Consider the following 24030-nt stretch of genomic DNA (forward strand, 5'->3'; position numbering starts at 1 on the left):
CTTCACTAGGAAGGCCAGAGAATTGCGCTTTCATAACAAGATTCAGCAAAGCTGCGTTGATTTCATGCGGTTCCGCACTAGTGGCGGGAGCAATCGGAGTACTAATAAAATCATTATTATTGGTACTCGAGAAGTCACAAAGTTTGGTGTTTTCAGCCATGATGACTTCAACTACAAACAAGCACACAAGCAAGCAAGAAAACGGGCAAAGGAAAATGGCAAAGGGCAAAAGAAAGCGGCAAAGGAAAACGGAAAAAGGCAAATGAAAACAGCAAAGGAGAAAGGCAAATGAAAACGGCAAATGTGAAGTGGGGGAGAGGAAAACGAGAGGCAACTGGCAAAAAAGGTAAATGCAAGAGATGAGTTTGTGACACCTACTTGGATAGATCTCCTCCTTGCGCCAGAAATCAGCATGTTGAAGAGAGACTATTCTTGACTTGATCTCCCCGGCAACGGCGCCAGAAATAGGCGTGTTGACGGCAGAGTATTCTTGTCTTGATACTCCTCGGCAAGCGATCCTCCCCGGCAACGGCGCCAGAAATCCTTCTGCTACTGCGACAACAGACCTTCCCTGGTACGGCGCCAGGAATCCTGCTGCTACGGCTACGCCTTTAGGGACTTCCTTGGCAAATATGCAAAGGATCTCCCCGCGGCCTTGGAGCCTTGCGTTGGTGTTCCCTTGAAGAGGAAAGGGTGATGTAGCACAGCGGCGGTAAGTATTTGCCTCAGTTTTGAGAACCAAGGTATCGAACGAATGGAAGATCGCGTCAAGTCACAAGTACCTGCACAAACAAAAAGAGCTTGCGCCCAACGCTATGAAATGGTTGTCAATCCCTTATAGATTGTTTGCAAAGTGAGAACTGAAAGAAACAAAGTAAACAAGCAAAGTGAAAGTGAAAGTGGAAATGATAGGTGTTAATAGACCCGGGGGCTGTAGTGTGCACTAGTGGCTTCTCTCATGAAAGCAAGTAGACGGTGGGTGAACGAATTACTGTCGAGCAATTGATAGAACCGCGCAAAGTCGTGACGTTATCTAAGGCAATGATTATATCTATAGGCATCATGTCCAAAACAAGTAGACCGATACTTTCTGCATCTACTACTATTACTCCACACGTCGACCGCTATCCAGCATGCATCTAGTGTATTAAGTCCAAAAGAATAGAGTAACGCCTTAAGCAAGATGACATGATGTAGATGGACAATCTCATATCTACGATAAAAGCCCATCTTGTTACCCTTGATGGCAACAAAACGATGCGTGCCTTGCTGCCCCTTCTGTCAGTGGGAAAGGTCACCACACGGTATGAAACCAAAACCGAGCACTTCTCCCATTGCAAGAATCATAGATCTAGTTGGCCAAACAAAACCCAAGACTCGGAGAGACTTACAAGGATATCAAATCATGCATATAAGAAATCAGGAAAGGCTCAAATATAATTCATAGATAATCTGATCACAAATCCACAATTCATCGGATCTCGACAAACACACCGCCAAAGAGGATTACATCGGATAGATCTCCATGAAGATCATGGAGAACTTTGTATTGAAGATCCAAGAGAGAGAAGAAGCCATCTAGCTACTAACTACGGACCCGTAGGTCTGAAGTGGACTTCTCACGAGTCATTGGAGAGGCGATGATGTTGATGTAGAAGCCATCCAACTCCAAAGTCCCCTCCGGCAGGGCACCGGGAAGGGTCTCCAGATGAGATCTCGCGAAAACGGAAGCTTGCGGCGGCGGAAAAGTGTTTTCGTGGATGCCCTGATTTTTTCTGGATTTTTAGAGAATTTATAGGCCAAAGACCTAGGGCAGGGGAGTGCCAGGAAGGCCACAAGCTTGGTTGCCGCGGCCTCCCCCCTGGCCGCGGCAACACGGCTTGTGGGCCCCCTATGGGTACACTGCCTTGGCCCTCAAGCCTCCCGATCTTCTTCCGTTCTGGAAAAAATTATTTCTGGGATTTTATTCAGTTTGGACTCCGTTCTAAAATCAGATCTGAAAAGAGTCAAAAACACAGAAAAAACAGGAACTGGCACTTGGCACTAAATTAATAAGTTAGTCCCAAAAAAGATATAAAAGGTAAACAAAACATCCAAAGTTGACAAGATAATAGCGTGAAACCATCAAAAATTATAGATACGTTTGAGACGTATCAATGACCTGATAGAAGAAGCTGAGGAGATGTGTCGGTTCATTCGCGACAACCTCAGAGCAGCTCAGTCCCGTCAGAAGACCTATTATGATAGCAAGCATCGTGACATGTCTTATGAGCTTGATGACTTCGTCTATCTCAAGGTGTCGCCTATGAAGGGTATGCAATGCTTTGGCTTCAAAGGCAAGCTTGCGCCTCGTTTCGTTGGTCCGTTCAGAGTTGTTGGCAAGAGAGGCGACCTTGCGTACTGATACGTCTCCAACGTATCTACTTTTCCAAACTCTTTTGCCCTTGTTTTGGACTATAATTTGCATTATTTGAATGGAACTAACCTGGACTGACGCTGTTTTCAGCAGAATTGCCTTGGTGTTATTTTTGTGCATAAATCAAAGTTCTCCAAACGTCCTGAAAATTTACGGGGAGCAGTTTTGGAAAATATAAAAATATCTTCGCCAAGTTCCACCTCAGGGGGTGGGCCAGTGGGCCACAAACCCCTGCTTTGCCACCACCCCCCTGGTGGCGGTGGGCAGGCTTGTGGGGCCCACAGGCACCTGCCGCCCCCAATTCCAGCTCTATAAGTTGCCTTTCGTCCCAGAAAAAATAAAAAGAGAATTTTTCTTCGCGTTTTCGATACGGAGGAGCCGCCACCACCTGTTCTTCATCTGGAGGACAGATCTGGAGACCGTCTTGGGCTCCGGAGAGGGGAAATCGTCACCATCGTCATCATTAACCTTCTTCCCTCTCCCATTCCATGAAGCTCTTCGTCGTTCGTGAGTAATCTATTCGTAGGCTCGCTAGGCGGTGATGAGTAGGATGAGATCTATCATGTAATCGAGTTAGTTTTGATGGGGATTGGTCCCTAGTATCCACTATGTTCTGAGATTTGATGTTGCTACTACTTTGCCATGCTTAATGCTTGTCACTAGGGCCCGAGTTCCATGATTTCAGATCTGAAATTATTATGTTCTCACCAATATATGTGTGTTTTAGATCCGATCTTGCAAGTTGTAGTTACCTACTATGTGTTATGATCCCGCAACCCCGGAGTGACAATAACTGAAACCACTCCCAATGATGACCATAGTCTGAGGAGTTCATGTGTTCACCAAGTGCTAATGCATTGGTCCGGTTATTTATTAAAAGGAGAACCTTAATATCCCGTAGTTTCCTTTTGGACCCCGCTGCCACGGGAGGGATGGACAATAGATGTCATGCAAGTTCTTTTCCCTAAGCACGTATGACGACACACGGAATGCATGCCTACATCACATTGACGAACGGGAGCTAGCCACTTATCTCTCCGTGTTATAGTTGTTGCATGATGAATATCATCCAAACAAATCACCGACCCATTGCCTACGAGTTTGTCCTACTGTTGCTACTGATGTTACTTGTCTTGCTCTGCTGCTGCTACTACTGTTGCTACTGTTGTTACTTGTCTTGCTCTGCTGCTACTGCTGTCACTACTGCTATTCCTTGCCGCTGCTATTGCTTGTTACACTGCTGCTACCTGCTACACTATTGGTTCACCTACCGTTGACGGGAATTGACAACTTCCGTCGACGCGGCAATGAAGGCGCCATTGATACAATCGTTAGGAATAGTCTGCCGTCAACAGATCGTTTCTGACACCGTTGTTATCATACTACTTTGTTGTTACTACTGTGATTGCAGATACTAATCTTTCAGGTGTGGTTGAATCCGACAAATTCAGCTGCTAATACTTGAGAGTATACTCTCACCTCCTGACGGGCTTATCAACAAATTGGGTCGAATACTCTACCCTCGAAATCTACTGCGAACCCACGCGCTGGTGGGCCATCAACAACATTCTTCTAGTTCCGTTGCCGGGGAGTGCTAGCAGCATTCTTCTGGTGCCGTTGCAAGGGAAGGATTGTTGTCATCAGCATTCGTCTAACTAACGCCGGAGATTGCGCGATCAGCATTTTTCTAGCATCGTTGCCGGGGAGGTATTGCTATATTCTCTGAGTCACTTGGGATTTATATCTGCTGATCACTATGAAGAATCTGAAGGATCCGAAGACCAAAGTCTTGCCCTCAACTACGAGGGGAGGTAAGGAATTGCCATCTAGCTCTGCACTTGATTCACCTTCAGTTATGAGTAAGTTTGCGACATCACCTCCTGCTAGAAATCTTGATATGTCGCATGTGCTTGATGATGCTTGTGATACTACTGCTAGAGATGCTATGCTTGATACTATGCCTGATGATTCTATGCTTGATACTGCTAGAGATGCTATGCTTGATACTTTTAGAGATGCTATGCTTGATACTATGCCTGATGATGCTATGCTTGATACTGCTAGAGATGCTATGCTTGATACTGCTAGAGATACTCCTTTGCCTGATGTTCCACTAGGAGTGTTCCTTGATGCTCATATTGCTAGAGTTACTGCCAATGCTCGTGATGCTTCTGAAACTACCGATACTATTGAGATAGAACCTGCTTTTGCTCCTGCTAGATCTAGCTCTCCTAGATATGAATTGTCTGATATACCTGAGGGTTATGTTATGGAGGGAGAGATAGCTGAGGATTTTCTTGCGTGTAAGGATGCCTATGACGCTGAGAAATTACTTCTCAAGTGGAAGGAAAAATCTCGGGAAGCTAGGATGAAAAATGACCCGAAGTTTGCCACTTCGCCTATCTTTGTCACCGATAAGGATTATGAATTCTCTGTCGACCCTGAGATAATATCTCTAGTGGAATCTGATCCTTTTCACGGTTATGAGTCTCAGACGGTCATAGCCCATCTTGCCAAACTATCCGAAATAGCCAACCTTTTCACTAATGAGGAGAAGATCCGCCGCTACTATATCCTTAAGTTGTTTCCTTTCTCTCTAAAGGATGACGCTAAAGCCTGGTTCACCTCTCTTGCTCCTGGATGTGTGTGTAGTCCCCAGGATATGGTCTATTACTTCTGTGAGAAATATTTCTCTGCCAATAAGAAGCAAGCTGCCTTGCAGGAAATATACAACTTTGCTCAACTCCAAGAAGAGAGTCTTCCACAAGCTTGGGGCAGGCTCGTCCAGCTACAGAATGCTTTGCCTGATCACCCTCCTAAGAAGAACGAGATACTTGATATCCTCTATAATGGACTTACCGATGCCTCTAGAGACCACCTAGATAGTTGTGTTGGTTGTGTTTTTAGGGAACGAAATGTAGTACAAGCTGAGACCCTACTGAATAACCTCTTGATCAACGATAATGCTTGGACTATTCCCGAACCACCTCCTAAGCCAACTCCTAAGAAAATAAGTATTCTATTCCTCAATCCCGAAGATATGCAAGAAGCCAAGAAATCTATGCAAGAGAAAGGCATTAGATCTAAAGATGTCAAAAATCTACCACATATCGAAGAGATCCATGGTACCGATAACCCGATACAGGTAGTGGAAGTAAATTCTCTGCGTAGGTTTGATGAAAGTGATATTCCTTTTGATAAATCTGCTAGCCTATGCTTTGATGAATTTGACAACTTTGTTGCCAAACAACAGAGTTTCAATGATTATGTTAGCAGACATTTGGAACAAAGTGCTCGTATGCTTAGCCATTTAAGTGCTTGTGTAGACAGAAATGTCAATGATCTGAAGATTCTGAGTAAACATGCCTCTATGATTACTACTCAGGTAGAACAAGTACTTAAAGCTCAGAATGACTTGCTCAATGAATTAAATGACAACTCTTTCAGAGTCATTACTAGAGGAGGCAAAATGACTCAGGAACCTTTGTATCCTGAAGGTCATCCTAAGAGAATTGATCAAGATTCTCAAGGAATCAATGCTGATACACCCAGTCATCCTAAGGAGAAGAAGAAGGATGATAGAAACCTGCACGCCAGTTCACCAAATACTATCACACCTGAAGAACCTAATGATATTTCTACGTCTGATGCAGAAACACAATCAGGTGATGAACATGAACCTGGTGACAATATGGACAGTGATGTTCATAATAATGCTCAACCTAGCAATGGTGAGGATTTGGATATTGAACCTACGGTTACTCCTGATAATCCATAACCTAAGAAGTACGATAAGAACGACTTCACTGCTAGGAAGCATGGTAAAGAAAGGGAGCCATGGGTTCAGAGACCTATGCCCTTTCCTCCTAAGCCATCCAAGAAAAAGGATGATGAGGATTTTGTGCGCTTCGTTGAGATGATAAGACTCGTCTTTCTGTAGATGCGGTTAACTGATATGCTCAAGATGTCTCCGTATGCCAAGTACATGAAAGATATCGTGACTAATAAACGAAAGATACCAAATCTTGACATCTCCACCATGCTTGCCAACTACACTTTCAAAGGTGGAACTCCTAAGAAACTTGGTGATCCCGGAGTGCCCACTATACCTTGCTCCATTAAAGGAAACTACGTAAGAACTGCCTTATGTGACCTTGGAGCCGGTGTTAGTGTTATGCCGCTCTCTCTTTATCGTAGACTTGAGTTGGATAAGTTGACACCCACTGAAATTTCTCTACAAATGACCGACAAATCAACTGCTTTCCCTATCGGCATTTGCGAGGATGTGCCTCTTGTGGTTGCTAATACCACTATTAACAGACTCTGTTATCTTGGATATTCCCGAGGACGATGCCATGGCTATCATCCTCGGAAGACCCTTTTTAAACACTTCAGGGGCTGTTATAGATTGCAACAAAGGCAATGTCACTTTCCATGTCAATGGTAATGAGCACACAATGCACTTTCCGAAGAAACGATATCCAGTACATTGCATCAATGCTATCGAAAAGAGTTCATCGATTCTCATTGGGAGCTTTGAATGCCCTATTCCTCGTGTCAAGATGAAGTATGATTTGCTTGTTGGGGAGATAAATATCCCCATTGAGGTGACTTAGTGGCTATTCGAAAATTCTCCGTTCTCTCTTGCGATTCAAGAAAGTTTTGTCATAAGGACTTGATCAATCCCATTGACGAATTTCTTTCGATGACCATGAAACGGATGAATCAAAGAGTCACATACCTCTGTTTTGAGTTTTCTTTTTCTGTTGCTTAGAAGAAAAATGATAGATTTAGTTTAGTTTTTCCTGTTTTCTGTTTTAGCGTCCCGGAGAAAAATACCTCGAAAATAAAAGTTCTCCGATGGTCCTGAAAATTCAGTATGATTTCTTTTGGAATTTTTGAAAATTTCTGGGCCTGAGAGCTGGCCTGGGGGCCAGACCAATGGGCCACAAGCCCTGCCACCGCCACCTACCCCCCTGGTGGCGGGGTGCTAGCTTGTGGGGCCCACAGGCACCCCCTCCACTCATTCCATCTCCCAACCTCTTCTTCCACCTCCAGAAAAAATTGTTTCGCAGCTCAAACCCGTGTTCTTGCTCATTTGGCTGTGATTTTCGATCTCCTTGCTCAAAGCACCATTCTCCGAACCATTTTGGGGAAATTACTCCTTGGTAAGTGACTCCTCCATTGGTCCAATTAGTTTTTGCTCTAGTGCTTTATCCTTCGCGTATTCTTGCTACCTTGGTGACCCTGTTCTTGAGCTAGAAATGCTGATTTTAGCTGGTTCCAAGTAGTTTTAGCGCGTGATACGGTCTCTAGGCACTAGTAGGAGTAGTTGCTACAAGGTGTGGTGGGTCTTAATTCACTTTTCTCTTGAACTTCAAAAATTTTAGCATAAGGAAATTATGTTCAGGAGGAAGTTTCATGGTGGTTCCTCAAGTAAGAAGGGTCCTCGTCTCTCTTTTCGGGAGCCCGAACCTTTTCAACTAAGGGGCGCACCGGTACAACCATGTGAATGGCCTTCCGATGAGTTCATGATCGAAGCAGGTTTCAAGGATGAGTTTGATGCACTTGTCTGCAATGCCGGGTTAGAAGATTTCCTCTCAGATAAATGTGAACAGTATGCTATGCTCACTGCCTCTTTCGTGCGTAGATTTAAATTTTTAGATGGCCGTGAATCATCCATACTATTTGATCTGTACGATAAATCCTATACCGTGGATCTGGAGGATTTCAACAGGATTTGCAAGATACCCGATTGGGGTAGTGTTAATGATCCTCCTAAGTCTTCGGTCAGAGACTTTGTCTCCAGTATAACTGTTGGAGAAACCAGAGATATCACGCAAGCCACCATAGGAAGCATCCATTTCCCTGCCTTGCACTACCTTGCCCTCTTCATAGGTAGGTGCATTAACGGCAAGGGTGCACGTTGTCGCCTATACGCTTCTGACCTTAGTATCCTTAAGAGCGCAGTAACAGGTGACAGGAGCTTCAATATGGGAGCTATTATAGCAAGGAGGTTGAATAAAAATGCCAGTGAGGGGGATTTCTTTGGTGGAGTTTATGCTACACGCTTAGCAAATTTTCTTGGGGTTTCCATCCGTCCAGAAGACCCTCCTCTCCGTACAGCCTACCTTGATCGTGTCGCTCTAACACGCTACCAGTTCCTTGAGAGAGATCATGGATCCCTCCTATACTGCTTGATATTTAACCGGCAGCATGTTTTCCATATTACCCTTCCCGCTCCTGCTTTCTTTGACTTTCAGGTAAAACAAATATACTACATAACCATAGGAGAGACAGAGGAGTATGAGAGGGAGGCGACTGATGCTCGACTTCGTGAGGCAGCTATTCAGGCAGTGGCTGCAGCACTCCCGTATAACACCCATTATGACTTTGGGTTTCGCAGGATCATCCATGGGAGTAGACCAAGCTAGGCCAAAGCCTAAGCTTGGGGGAGTATGTGTTCTCACTGACTTTACATTCATGCTTATGCTTTCACTTTGTTAGCCGGTGTTTACACTTTGCCAGTGTATTATCCATGCAAGTTTCTTTTCGTTTTCTTGTTTTCTTGTTTTGTGTCCTTTTGAGAAAACCCAAAAATATTTTTCTTTCTTCTTTTGCTTGTTGGGAGCTTTCCTGTGTAAATAGTTCTCTTTTTCTTTGTGTCAAGGTACAAGATATTGGTTACAATGTTTATTGGTTCTTGGATGCTTACTGATACGTCTCAAACGTATCTATAATTTTTGATGGTTTCACGCTGTTATCTTGTCTTCTTTGTACGTTTTATGTACCTTTTTATATCTTTTTGGGACTAACTTATTAATTCAGTGCCAAGTGCTAGTTCCTGTTTTTTCCGTGTTTTTGAGTCTTTTCAGATCTAATTTTGGAACGGAGTCCAAACAGAAGAAAAACCCCAAAATGATTTTTTCCCGAACGAAAGAAGTCCAGGGGGCTTTTGGGCCAAGCCAGGTGGGCTCCAGGGAGCCCACAAGCCCCCATTCCGCCACCAGGGGAGGCGGCGGTGGGTAGGCTTGTGGCCTCCCTGGCCGCCCCTGGCCTAGATCTTTGGTCTATAAATACCCAAATATTCCGCAAAAAATCAGGGGAGCCTCGAAAATACTTTTCCGCTGCTGCAAGCTTCCGTTTCTGCGAGATCTCATCTGGAGACCCTTCCCGGCACCCTGCCGGAGGGGACTTTGGAGTTGGAGGGCTTCTTCATCATCATCATCGCCCCTCCAATGACTCGTGAGTAGTTCACTTCAGACCTACGGGTCCGTAGTTAGTAGCTAGATGGCTTCTTCTCTCTCTCTTGGATCTTAAATACAATGTTCTCCATGATCTTCATGGAGATCTATCCGATGTAATCTTCTTTGGCGGTGTGTTTGTCAAGATCCGATGAATGTGGACTTGTGATCAGATTATCTATGATATATATTTGAGTCTTTGCTGATTTCTTATATGCATGATTTGATATCCTTGTAAGTCTCTCCAAGTCTTGGATTTTGTTTGGCCAACTAGATCTATGATTCTTGCAATGGGAGAAGTGCTTGGTTTTGGGTTCTGCCATGTGGTGACCTTTCCTAGTGATAGTAGGGGCAGCAAGGCACACATCAAGCAGTTGCCATCAAGGGTAAAAATATGGGGTTTTTATCATTGGTTTGAGATTATCCCTCTACATCATGTCATCTTGCTTAAGGCGTTACTCTGTTCTTATGGACTTAATACACTAGATGCATGCTGGATAGCGGTCGACGTGTGGAGTAATAGTAGTAGATGTAGAAAGTATCGGTCTACTTGTTTCGGACGTGATGCCTATAGAAATAATCATTGCATAGATATCGTCACGACTCTGCACAGTTCTATCAATTGCTCGACATTAATTTGTTCACCCATCGTTTTCATGAGAGAAGCCACTAGTAAATACTACGGCCCCGGGGTCTATTCACATCCATCGTTTACATCTCCGCTTTTACTTTGCTTAGTTACTTTGTTGCTTTCAGTTCTCACTTGGCAAACAATCTATAATGGATTGACAACCCCTTCATAGCGTTGGGTGCAAGCTTTTGTGTTTGTGCAGGATCTTGAGATACTCTTCCGCCGGATTGATACCTTGGTTCTCAAACTGAGGGAAATACTTACCGTCGCTGTGCTACATCATCCTTTCCAATTCGAGGGAACACCAACGCAAGGCTCCAAGGCCACGGGGGAAATCCTTTGCATACTTGCCTAGGAAGTCCCTTAAGGCGTAGCCGTAGCTGAAGGATTCCTGGTGCCGTCGACACAACTATTTCTGGTGCCGTTGCAAGGGATACACAACAAACATCACTTACTTGTTTAGCTTTCAAAGGGCCATATTACTTTGTCTTCTCCTTTGTGTTTGCGTGCAGATTCAGCTTAGTCCAATGCGCTTATTATTGTTCACATCGTTCGACCGTGCAAATGAAAGGCAACAATGATGATATATGATGAAGTGACTGAGACTGAAAAGTTGGTATGAGCTCTATCTATTTTGTTTTTGTAAATATGACTAGCTTGTCAATCTAGATTTGGCTTTGTTGTGAGAGAACCATGTTTGCAATGACAACGTAGAGATCATAGTTTCTGATGCCATACTTATTTAGCTGAGAGCTTATAATGGTTTGTCTTGAATGCCAACATAGATTTTGAGATGAGTAGGATGTAGTATGATAGGATGGTATTCTCCTTTGAATGTTTCAAGTGGCTTGACTTGGCGCATGTTCATGCATGTAGTTGAAACAAAATCAACATAGCCTCTATGATGTTCGTGTTCATGGTGATTTATATCATGTTCATGCTTGCATTTAATGTTAGTCAAACTCATTGCATCTTGATGACCGTTGTCGCTCTCTAGTTGGTCGCTTCCCAGTCTTTTGCTAGCCTCCACTTGTACTAAGCGGGAATACTTCTTGTGCATCCACTTCCATAAACCCAAAAGTTTTTCCATGAGAGTCCACCATAACTACCTATTTGCGGTATCTACCTGCCGTTCCAAGTAAATTTGCATGTGCCATTCTCTAAACCTTCAAGAAATAATCAGTTTTGCATGCCCGAACCGCTCATGTGGTGACACAGAGCTATTGGTATCTTCGATGCTAGGAGTGTTATCCTCGACATGTGTTTATTCACAGTCATTCACGAGAAAGGGGCCGGTATTTGGAATGCCCAGTTCCATGCTTAAATCGAAAACATAACTGTAAAACAAGACTCCCCCGGATTGATGTTAGTATGGACGGTACCCGAGGATTCGGCTAGCCGTGGATTGTGATTGATTGGTGGTGGGGGACTTAAAACTTTACTTTTCTGTTTGGGAACCGCCTATAGCATGAGTAGCATGGAAGATATTGAGAACTCTTGGTCATTGCATTGAGAATGAAAGCATGCCACCCAAAATTATTATCTCTGTTTTCAAAGCTTGAGCTCTGGCACCTCTGCAAATCAATGCTTCCCTTTGTGAAGGGTCTGTCTATTTATTTTCCTATCGAGTCATCCTCCTCTTTTATAAGCACCAATTAGAGAGCACCTCTGTCATTTTTATGCTTTGCTTTTGATTGATATTGAGTATGACTATGACTGGATCTTCGTTGCTATGAATTACAATGTTTAGTCAGCCCTTGATATTTGAAAGTGCTCTGCATTTATGTTTTGCGGTCTCAGAAAGAGCTAGCGAAATACCACCTATTCATATTGCTTCATGCTTGTTTTGATTGAAGTGTTGGTATTTGAAACTCATTATTATTTGTAGCTGATTATGCTATTGATATTAGTTTACCGTGAGACCTTTGTGTCATTTGCTTATGTGGTTAACTTGTGATCTTGCTGAAATTCTAGTTATGAGTTAGACATGGTTGCAACAACAAGATCAAACAGAGTTTGTCAAAGTTTTTCTTTCTCTCTCAGTTTGTCAACTGAGTTGCTTGAGGACAAGCAAGGTTTTAAGCTTGGGGGAGTTGATACGTCTCCAACGTATCTACTTTTCCAAACTCTTTTGCCCTTGTTTTGGACTATAGTTTGCATGATTTGAATGGAACTAACCTGGACTGACGCTGTTTTCAGCAGAATTGCCTTGGTGTTATTTTTTTGCAGAAATCAAATTTCTCCAAACGTACTGAAAATTTACGGGGAGCAGATTTGGAAAATATCAAAAATATCTGCACCAAGTTCCACCTCAGGGGGTGGGCCAATGGGCCACAAGCTCCTGCTCCGCCACCACCCCCCTGGTGGCGGTGGGCAGGCTTGTGGGGACCATAGGCACCTGCCGCCCCCAACTCCAGCTCTATAAGTTGCCTTTCGTCCCAGAAAAAATAAAAAGAGAAGTTTTCGTCGCGTTTTCAATACGGAGGCGCCGCCACCACCTGTTCTTCATCTGGAGGGCAGATCTGGAGTCCGTCTTGGGCTCCGGAGAGGGGAAATCGTCGCCATCGTCACATCAACCTTCTTCCCTCTCCAATTCCATGAAGCTCTTCGTCGTTCATGAGTAATCTATTCGTGGGCTCGCTGGGCGGTGATGAGTAGGATGAGATCTATCATGGAATCGTGTTAGTTTTGATGGGGATTGATCCCTAGTATCCACTATGTTCTGAGATTTGATGTTGCTACTACTTTGCCATGCTTAATGCTTGTCACTAGGGCCCGAGTGCCATGATTTCAGATCTGAAATTATTATGTTTTCACCAATATATGTGTGTTTTAGATCCGATCTTGCAAGTTGTAGTTACCTACTATGTGTTATGATCCGGCAACCCCGGAGTGACAATAACCGGAACCACTCCGGGTGATGACCATAGTTTGAGGAGTTCATGTGTTCACCAAGTGCTAATGTGTTGGTCCGGTTCTTTATTAAAAGGAGAACCTTAATATCCCGTAGTTTCCTTTTGGACCCCGCTGCCACGGGAGGGATGGACAATAGATGTCATGCAAGTTCTTTTCCCTAAGCACGTATGACGACACACGGAATGCATGCCTACATCACATTGACGAACTGGAGCTAGCACTTATCTCTCCGTGTTATAGCTATTGCATGATGAATATCATCCAAACAAATCACCGACCCATTGCCTACGAGTTTGTCCTACTGTTGCTACTGTTGTTACTTGTCTTGCTTTGCTGCTGCTGCTACTACTGTTGCTACTGCTCTTACTTGTCTTGCTCTGTTGCTACTGCTGTCACTGTTGATGTTCCTTGCCACTGCTATTGCTCGTTACACTGCTGCTACCTGCTACACTGTTGGTTCACCTACCATTGACGGGAATTGACAACTTCCGTCGACGCGGCAACGAAGGCGCCATTGATACAATCGTTAGGAATAGTCTGCCGTCAACAAATCATTTCTGACATCGTTGTTATCATACTACTTTGCTGTTACTAGTGTGCTTGCATATACTGATATTTCAGGTTTGGTTGAATCCGACAAATTCAGCTGCTAATACTTGAGAGTATACTCTCACCTCCTGACGGGCTTATCAACAAATTGGGTCGAATACTCTACCCTCGAAAACTGCTGCGAACCCACGCGTTGGTGGGCCATCAACAACATTCTTCTATTTCTGTTGCCGGGGAGTGCTAGCAGCATTCTTCTGGTGCCGTTGCAAGGGAAGGATTGTTGTCATCAGCATTCGTCTAGCTAACGCCAGAGATTACGCGATCACGTACCAGCTCGAGCTACCGGCAAACTTTGCAAATGTGCATGATGTGTTCCATGTGTCTCAGCTCCGGAGGTGCTTCAAGACCCCCGAGCGCACTGATCATCTTCAAGACATCGACCTTCAACCTGGCCTATCTTATCGTGAGCATCTAGTTGCGGTTCTCAAGGCGACTGAGCGCAAGACCCGCAACAAGACTGTCTAATTTCTCAAGGTGCAATGGTCACACCATTCCGATAAAGAGGCTACTTGGGAACGCGAGGATCACCTCCGTTCTGAATTTCCGGAGTTCTTTCAGGCGAGATCTTTTTGTAGTGTGGGAGAGTTTGTAATGCCCCAAGAGTGTATCTTTCCCTTTTTGGAACCTTCCCCATGTGGGTCCACCTTGGCAATGATATGAGAGAGTTCAATGCTTATGATTTCATGTGAAGCTCCCCTTGTTTATTTCTCTTTTGCATGCATGCCATATCATTTCATGCCCTTGTGTTATGTGTGATGCCTTGTGATCTTTGTGTGGTGTGATCCATGATGGTGTAGAGGTGATATGAGATGTTCTTGATAGTGTGTCTGAGTGTTCGAGTGGTGCTTTTGCTAATAGGTCACCTTGTGAATTGCATAGGTTTCAAAACCCTCTTCCCCCCTCTCTATTTCATCTCAAGGTCAAGTTCCACTTGATTCTTTTCTGTTTTAAAAATGTCCTAGCTTTAGCTTATTTTGTGGTGGAGATGAACATGTGTTTGTGCTTTTTTGAAACTTGTTGAGATGGTGCAAATAGTTACAAAACAGATCCTACAATTCCTGTTTTGTAAATATTTAGTGGCTCCTAAAATCCTTTTTCTACTTTTATTAAATAGGGCATAATTTCTTATGCTCAGGGGTACCTTTGTTCTATTTTTAGCTATATTTATTTAGATGGTGCTTTATTTCTTTTCTCTGGTTTAATTCTATTAGAAAGCAGCCGAGGGATTATTTTTCTTCTTATGTGGCACCTCAGGTGGGCTTCCTCCCCCCTGGCGGGTCAACTCTCCTCTCCCCGCGCAGTAGCCCAGCTCTCACGACCCCCCTTCTCCTTCTTGATGTCGTTCCACCCGCGCCTCCTTTCCGTTTGAGCTTCGGAGAGAGAGAGCGTGTCGTCGTGAGGGCACAGACGTCGAGGCCTCCCCATAAAGCGTGGGCGTCCGTGCCCCTCTCTTTCCCTAGGGTTTCCCTCTTCCCATCCGCCGCCGCCACTCCTTCCCCATCTCTCTTTCTCCCCCCAAGGTGAGTCTTTGTAGCTAGGTGCACACAGAGAGGGAAGGACCTCACCGGCGTCTACCCCGCTCCCGCCATCGTCCGGTGCCGCCACCATGTCCACGGGCTCGGGAGAGTACCCCGCGCTCCATTCCCGACCTCGGTGAGGCCGGGGAACGACCACGTCGACGGCCAGCTCTTCGTCATCATCATGTTCCCCGCGATCTCCCCCTGTACCACTACTTCAGTCTGCAGCAGCGCTTCTTCGGGTCTTCTTCCCCTCCAGCTTCTCCTCCAAGAAGATCGTTCCCGTCTTCCTTCCCCTAGGTGAGCAGGTTCACCTCCCTCCTTTCCCTCGGTTAGATCCAGCAGTAGCTCCGGCCGGCGAACTTTGCAAGTCTTTGTTCGTAGAGGAGGCCGACAGGACCTGTAGGTGTAGTTTGTGTGCTGTGTGATCTGTGTAGTTGCAGGTGCTCGCTAGATCTTCCTCGCAGCAGTAGAGTAGTGCTTCCCGTGGTGCACAATAGCGTAGAAGCCTACTCCGGTGAAGTCCATGTCGCCGGCATCTCTGAGCATAACAGAGCAAAGCAGGGCATACTAGTAGGTTACCTAGTAATACCCCTCTATTCTGTCAACTCCCGAAGCATAGTGTAGTGGTCGGTAGATGCAGTGCGTATGTTGATGTGCAGGTCGTGGGTTCGATCCCCCCTTGACCCATTTTTGCTTTATTTCGGCATAGTGGCGCTAGCAGTAGATGCAGAGCAGTTTAACCTCTTTGGAGTCCCTCCTCTGTCGATCTAGTGCAGGTTAGGAGAGTGGTGTGTGGCAGTGTTGTGCACCAGGGGATGTGATACGTCTCAAACGTATCTATAATTTTTTATGGTTTCACGCTGTTATCTTGTCAACTTTGGATGTTTTGTTTACCTTTTATATCCTTTTTGGGACTAACTTATTAATTCAGTGACAAGCGCCAGTTCCTTTTTTTCTGTGTTTTTGACTCTTTTCAGATCTGATTTTGGAACGGGGTCCAAACGGAATAAAATCCCCGAAATAAATTTTTCCAGAACGGAAGAAGATCTAGAGGCTTGAGGGCCAAGGCAGTGCGCTCTCAGGGAGCCCACAAGCCCTGTTGCCGTGGCCAGGGTGGAGGCCGTGGCAACCAAGCTTGTGGCCCCCCTGGCACTCCCCTGCCCTATGTCTTTGGCCTATAAATTCCCTAAAAATCCAAAAAGCATCCACGAAAACACTTTTCCGCCGCCGCAAGCTTCCGTTTCCACGAGATCTCATCTGGAGACCCTTCCCGGTGCCCTACCGGAGGGGACTTTGGAGTTGGAGGGCTTCTTCATCAACATCATCGCCCCTCCAATGACTCGTGAGTAGTTCACTTCAGACCTACGGGTCCGTAGTTAGTAGCTAGATGGCTTCTTCTCTCTCTTGGATCTTCAATACAAAGTTCTCCATGATCTTCATGGAGATCTATCCGATGTAATCCTCTTTGGCGGTGTGTTTGTCGAGATCCGATGAATTGTGGATTTGTGATCAGATTATCTATGAATTATATTTGAGTCTTTGCTGATTTCTTATATGCATGATTTGATATCCTTGTAAGTCTCTCCGAGTCTTGGGTTTTCTTTGGCCAACTAGATATACGATTCTTGCAATGGGAGAAGTGCTTGGTTTTGGGTTCATACCGTGCGGTGACCTTTCCCAGTGACAGAAGGGGCAGCAAGGCACGCATCATGTCGTTGCCATCAAGGGTAACAAGATGGGATTTCATCATAAATTTGAGATTGTCCATCTACATCATGTCATCTTGCTTAAGGTGTTACTCTGTTCTTTTGAACTTAATACACTAGATGCATGCTGGATAGCGGTCGACGTGTGGAGTAATAGTAGTAGATGCAGAAAGTATCGGTCTACTTGTTTTGGACGTGATGCCTATAGATATAATCATTGCCATAGATAACGTCACGACTTTGCGCGGTTCTATCAATTGCTCGACAGTAATTCGTTCACCCACCGTCTACTTGCTTTCATGAGAGAAGCCACTAGTGAACACTACGGCCCCCGGGTCTATTCACAACTATCGTCTCCACTTTCACTTTTACTTTGCTTTGTTTACTTTTTGCTTTCAGCTCTCACTTTGCAAACAATCTATAAGGGATTGACAACCCCTTCATAGCGTTGGGTGCAAGCTCTTTGTGTTTGTGCAGGTACTTGTGACTTGACGCGATCCGCCCACTGGATCGATACCTTGGTTCTCAAACTGAGGGAAATACTTACCGCCGCTGTGCTACATCACCCTTTCCTCTTCAAGGGAACAGCAACGCAAGGCTCCAAGGCCGCGGGGAAATCCTTTGCATATTTTCCAAGGAAGTCCCTATAGGCGTAGCCCGTAGCTGCAGGATTCCTAGCACCGTTGCCAGGGAAGGTCTGTTGTCGTAGTACCAACGTCTACCAACATTCTATATGATGGTCATGCGGAAAACATGTCGTTCTTTTCAAATTGACATGCCCATGAATCATCTAAGTTCCTTGTGGAGAGAGACCTCCCCAACATAACTAGTAGATCAATGGACATAGATACCTCCACAACATGATCTGGCCTCCATGTTATCAATGTTGCATCAATTAACTCTTAGACAAACTTTGGTGGGTTCGTTGTTCTACGTCCATAAGGTCTCAACATCTCTCATCTCAGAATCCAATTTTCACTCCAAATATTTGTGGTATTTCCATGACAATTTGACGTATCAAGCCTTGTTTTAGGATGTCGCGTCCCTCAAGCACCGCCCTCCAAATTTGAGAAGGGTGGTTGCGAAGTTCAACTTGCATTATAGATGTCGATGGAAAATATACCACCTTCAAGATTCTAGCACTTAAACTGTTTGGGCATTGAAGAATATGACAGGCTTTCCTGGCCAACAAAGAAAGATTAAAAGTTCAAAATCCTTGAAACCAAATCCACCCGAACCTTTAGGTTGAGTCATCTCCTGCCACGGCACCCAACTTGGTTTACTTCTTCCATCTTTAGACCCCTACCAAAATCTCCTTATCAACATATTGAGGTTCTCACATAGACCTCTAGGTAGCTTGAAGCAAGCCATTGAGTAAACATGCACAACTTGGGCAATAACTTTAACCAAGACCACGAGTGGACATAGTTCTTTCCATCCAACCTTGAACTTTCCCTCACAAGCAGTCTTTCAAATATTCGAAAGTGCCATTTCTCGAGGTTCCTACATCAGACGACATCCCAAGATATTTCTCACTCAAAGTTTCATTTTGCACATTTTAGATCTCCTTCACTTCCAAACGGATATTTTCAGGGCAACCCTTGCTAAAATAAATCGAAGACTTGTCATGGTTGGTTCTCTGACCTGGAGCTTCACTATACATGTTGAACACATGGTGCACCTCTCTCGCCCCATCACCATTTTCCTCAAAAACAACAAGTTGTCATCTACAAATAAAAGATGATTTACATTTGGTGTCTCAGGCTCCATGTGTAAACCCCGTAGATTTGATGACTCGTCTCTAGATTTCAGTAGGCACAAAATTCCCTATGCTACCAACAAGAAAAAGTATAGGGAAATTAGGCCCCCCTATTGGATCCCTTTAGATTGTATAAACTCCTAAAACTTATTCCCATTAAAGAGCACCGAGAATCGAACTAGGGAAACCATGCTCATAATTATGCCAAAACATCTCTTCAAAAACCCAGCTTCAATATAACGGCCTTGAGATAGGTCCATTTCACTCGGTTGTATGCGTTCATCATGTCTAACTTCAACGCATAATGCTGTTTTTCTTTGCCTTGTTTCACTTCATAAAATGAATGTCTACAACATCCATTTAGCTTCTTTCTTTAGGGGTATACATCCATTTAGCTTTTTTGTATGGGTATAAATCCAGTTAGTCTTTTTCCAAATGACAAGTGTCACATGTGTGGTACGAAGCAAGGTGGTCCACATGCCTCCATAATCATCCATCTTGCCACATCGAACAGATGACATCAATGATTTTTGTTTGTTTTTTGGACTTTAAAATGTTTTATCTCTTAAATAAAAAACCCAATTAAAAATCTGTTTTCATCACTAAATCCATCTCGATGAGATCTTCAAAACTAGATACCATACTAATATGTTTCAATGACTTTTTTTAGCAAAAAGTTACCATGATGGTTGCACTGAATTTTCCATAGCGTTTACATGAAATTTGCCATGACATGTTTCATCTAGTTTTTTCTTCTACATTTCAAGCTACCATTATATTTTAACTACTTTTTATGGTAAATTTTATTATTTGACCATGGGAATTTTTTGTAATTAACCATGACAAATTTAATTCATGAATCATGACAATTTTTAGTAACCCATCATGTCAAATTTAGTTTATAGGTCATGGTAATTTTAGTATTTTGATCATGATAATTCTAGTATTTTGACCATGAATTTTTTATGGACCATGGCAAATTTTAGTGCATGTATCATGGAAAATTTAATTAATTCAACATGTCAATTTTATTTTATGATTCATGGTAGATTTGAGTCATTGACCATGAATTTTTGAAGTAATTGACAACATATTTATTTTTAATTATAAACCATGTCAAAATTATTTTCTTGATCATGGCAAATTTTAGTAATTCATCATGGAATGTTTAATTTCTTAATTACCTTCTTTATAATATGTCAAAATTTATTTTAACCATAGAAGAAAAAGTAACATATTATGGCAAGGTGAGTGTAAACACCATGGCCATTTATGTACAATAGATATGACAACTTTTAATCCAAAATAAAGTTGTCCAAACATATCGATATGAGATCTAGTTTCAAAAATCTCGTTGCGATAGATTTAGTGGTAAAAATGGATTTCTAATTGATTGTTTTCATTTAAAATTTAACGTATTTTAGAACTAAAAATCTAAAAAAAATTCCACGTTCATGCATGCAATGGCGTGGCAATCTGATGCCATAGAAACGTTCAGCTCGTCTTTCTTCAGCCCACACGTGTGGCACTTATCAGGTCTTGGTTTTTTGGAAAATTTTGTCTTGAACTGGCAGATTGCACACGAGTGTGGGTCGCCTCGTCAGTGCGACACGTCTCCGCAACCGACAGATTAGCTTTTAATCGTGCAGCACACAATATCCTTTATTATGCACACAAGCTTTTGCAATGTGTTTCATGTTGTGAAGGTTGCTTTTGTAACATAGACTTTGTTGCAAACCTACGTATGACCCACACTATCACTCTTTCATTCTTATCTTCTTATCTCAAATAAAAATTGGAAAACTACGTGTTTCCCATAGCCTCGCCTCCTACCTCCAGGGTTTTTCATGGATGTACATGCCACAAGAATACCCAAATCATCTGCCACATGTGAGAACAGAGTGGCTCTGGTCGTGTCTAACTGTGAGCTCGGGGAGAGGCAAAACTATCGTCGTCATTCCTTGCTGCCACATCCCCGTGTCACGTTGGAAACTTCCCCATCCACCCTATAACTTCATCTCCACCCCGTCTCCTTGTGTCGCACTAATTTGTCCGGGGCTAATGAGATCTACCGTCCCATCCCCATCCACCGCCACAGTAACCGGTGTTTAACAGACACATGCGAACAATCACCACAATCCCATAGACAACATGATAGATAAAGAGAGAAAATAATATTTTGCAATAATGATGGTGTGGCAAACAACAGTGGTGAACAATGGTGTTGCTTGTGCGACATCATCTTTCGTTGCAAACCAATTTTGCAACATGACCCATGTTACACTAGTCCTTCCTGTGATATCATCTGTGTTGCAAAAAGGTGAATCCATTTTTGTCTATAATACAACCTGCGTTGTAAATGTTTCTGCAACATGAGTTATGTTGCAAAGGATTCTATGACACTAACTTTGTTGCAATGATGAGGACGGGTAGAGCCATTGGATGACATCAGATCTAATATTTTTTAGAGGTAAGACACCTTTTTATTCATCAAAATCCATAGAAATGTGGATACAAACCGGATCATGGGTCACACCTAGCCACAAGTGGTGCACGGGACCTCTAGATAAAGAAAACTTTGCAAGACTATGTGCCTCCATATTAACGACACAATTCTCAAACATAAATTTACAATGAAACATAGAGGCATAATGGTTAATCTCCGCGAGGATTGCTCCATATCTCTCGTGAGCTTTCCTATTAACGTCTAAGACGAGTTGTTGGTAGTATGAAGCAATGATGATGTTCTGGATGTTCAAATCTTGTGTAAGGGAGAGGGCTTCTCCACAAGCCAAGGCTTCCAAAGTGGTCGGGTCAAGAATCCCTTCGACTACTAGTGTTGAGCTCCCCATGTAACTTCCCGATCCATCCCAGCAGACTGTCACAGCCGAACCACCTCTGCCAGGCAGTACTCCTACATCAACATGTATCTTGCAAAACCCCACGGGTGGCTTGCTTTGTTTGGGTCATGGTTCCTATGACATAGGCGCGGTCCGGCGAGTGTTAATCTGGTTATCACAGTAGATGCCAAGTTCTTCGACGGATCGGTTTATAAAATAGTGTGTGGACTAGGGGTTCTAGAAAATTGCTTCATGTATAGCCTTGCGTCGGGCGTACTAAATGGTCCAATGTGTAACCGTCATGAGGACGAATTGTTCATGCTATAACAATTCCTTTACATGAACAACCATTGTTTGCAATTTGGCTTCGTTGTTGTTACGATTTTATGTGTTAAATCCTCGTCTGATAATGCCCGCACACTCTTCGATGTTGTGCACTCGACAAGTGAGTGACGCCATGAATCCGAGATGCCACACAATCTGCAAAGACTTGAGTCAACCATATGACGATGAGCCCTGATACGTCCATTTCGCATCATGCTTTCATGTTGATATTTATCGCTTTATGGGCTGTTATATTACCTTGTGATGCCATACTTATGCCTTTTCTCTCTTATTTTGCAAGGTTTATTTGAAGAGGGAGAATACCGACAGCTGGAATTCTGGACTGGAAAAGGAGCAAGTCTGAGTCCTCTATTCTGCACAACTCCAAATGCCCTGAAAATCAACGTGGAATTTTTTGGGAATATATAAAAAATACTGGGCGAAAGAAGTACCAGAGGGGAGCTACCAGGGCCCCACAAGCCTGGTAGCCGCCACCCCCTAGTGGCGGCTACAGGGCTTGTGGGCACCATGACGGCCCACTGCCCCCCTCTTTTGCTATATGAAGGGTTTCGTTCCAGAAAAAATTAGGGCAGAGCTTTTTCGTGGATTCTCCGCCGCCACGAGGCGGAACTTGAGCAGATCCAATCTAGAGCTCCGGCAGGACGATCCTCCCGGGGAAACTTCCCTCCTAGAGGGGGAAATCGTTGCCATCGTCATCACCAACACTCCTCTCGTCGGAGGGGAATCATCTCCATCAACATCTGCATCAGCACCATCTCCTCTCCAAACCCTAGTTCATCTCTTGTAACCAATCTCCGTCTCGCGACTCCGATTGGTACTTGTAAGGTTGCTAGTAGTGTTGATTACTCTTTGTAGTTGATGCTAGTTGGATTACTTGGTGGAAGAGTTTATGTTCAGATCCTTGATGCTACTCATTACACCTCTGATCATGATTATGATTATGCTTTGTGAGTAGTTACTTTTGTTCCCGAGGACATGGGATAAGTCATGCTGATAATAGTCATCTGAATTTGGTATTCGCTCGGTATTTTGATATGTTGTATGTTGTCTTTTCCTCTAGTGGTGTTATGTGAACGTCGACTACATAACACTTCACCATATTTGGGCCTAGAGGAAGGCATTGGGGAGTAGTAAGTAGATGATGGGTTGCTAGAGTGACAGAAGTTTAAACCCGAGTCTATGCGTTGCTTCGTAAGGGGCTAATTTGGATCCACTAGTTTAATGCTATGGTTAGACGTTGTCTTAATTCTTCTTTCGTAGTGGTGGATGCTTGCGAGAGGGGTTAATCATAAATGGGATGCTTGTCCAAGTAAGGGCAGTACCCAAGCGCTGGTCCACCCACATATCAAACTATCAAAGTAACAAACGCAAATCACATGAACATGATGAAACTAGCATGACAGAAATTCCCGTGTGTCCTCGGGAGCGTTTTTCCTCCTATAAGACTTTGTTCAGGCTTGTCCCTTGCTACAAAAGGGATTGGGCCACTTTGCTGCACCGTTGCTACTACTTGTTACTTGTTACTTTTCACTTGCTACGTTTCACCTTGCTACACCATCACTTGTTACCGCTACTTTCAGTGCTTGCAGTTATTACCTTGCTGAAAACTGTTTATCAGAGCCTTCTGATCCTCGTTGGGTTTGACACTCTTACTTATCGAAAGGACTATGATTGATCCCCTATACTTGTGGGTCATCAATACTCTTTTCTCGCGCCGTTGCCGCGGAGTGAAGCGCCTTTGGTAAGTGGAATTTGGTAAGGAAACATTTATATACTGTGCTGAAATTTATTGTCACTTGTCGCTATGGAAACTGTTCCTTTGAGGAATTTGTTTGGGGTATCTTCACCACGAATGGAAGCACGAGGAGTTGTTCCTCAACCCGAGGTACCTACTGAAAATATCTTTTATGAAATTCCTTCGGGTATGCTTGAGAAACTGCTGGCTAATCCTTTTACAGGAGATGGATCTTCACATCCAGACTTGCATCTGATCTATGTAGATGAAGTTTGTGGTTTATTTAAGCTTGCAGGTTTGCCCGAGGAT

Source organism: Hordeum vulgare, chromosome 1H (assembly GCF_904849725.1).
Source record: "Hordeum vulgare subsp. vulgare chromosome 1H, MorexV3_pseudomolecules_assembly, whole genome shotgun sequence".
In the NCBI taxonomy this organism is placed as follows: domain Eukaryota; kingdom Viridiplantae; phylum Streptophyta; class Magnoliopsida; order Poales; family Poaceae; genus Hordeum; species Hordeum vulgare.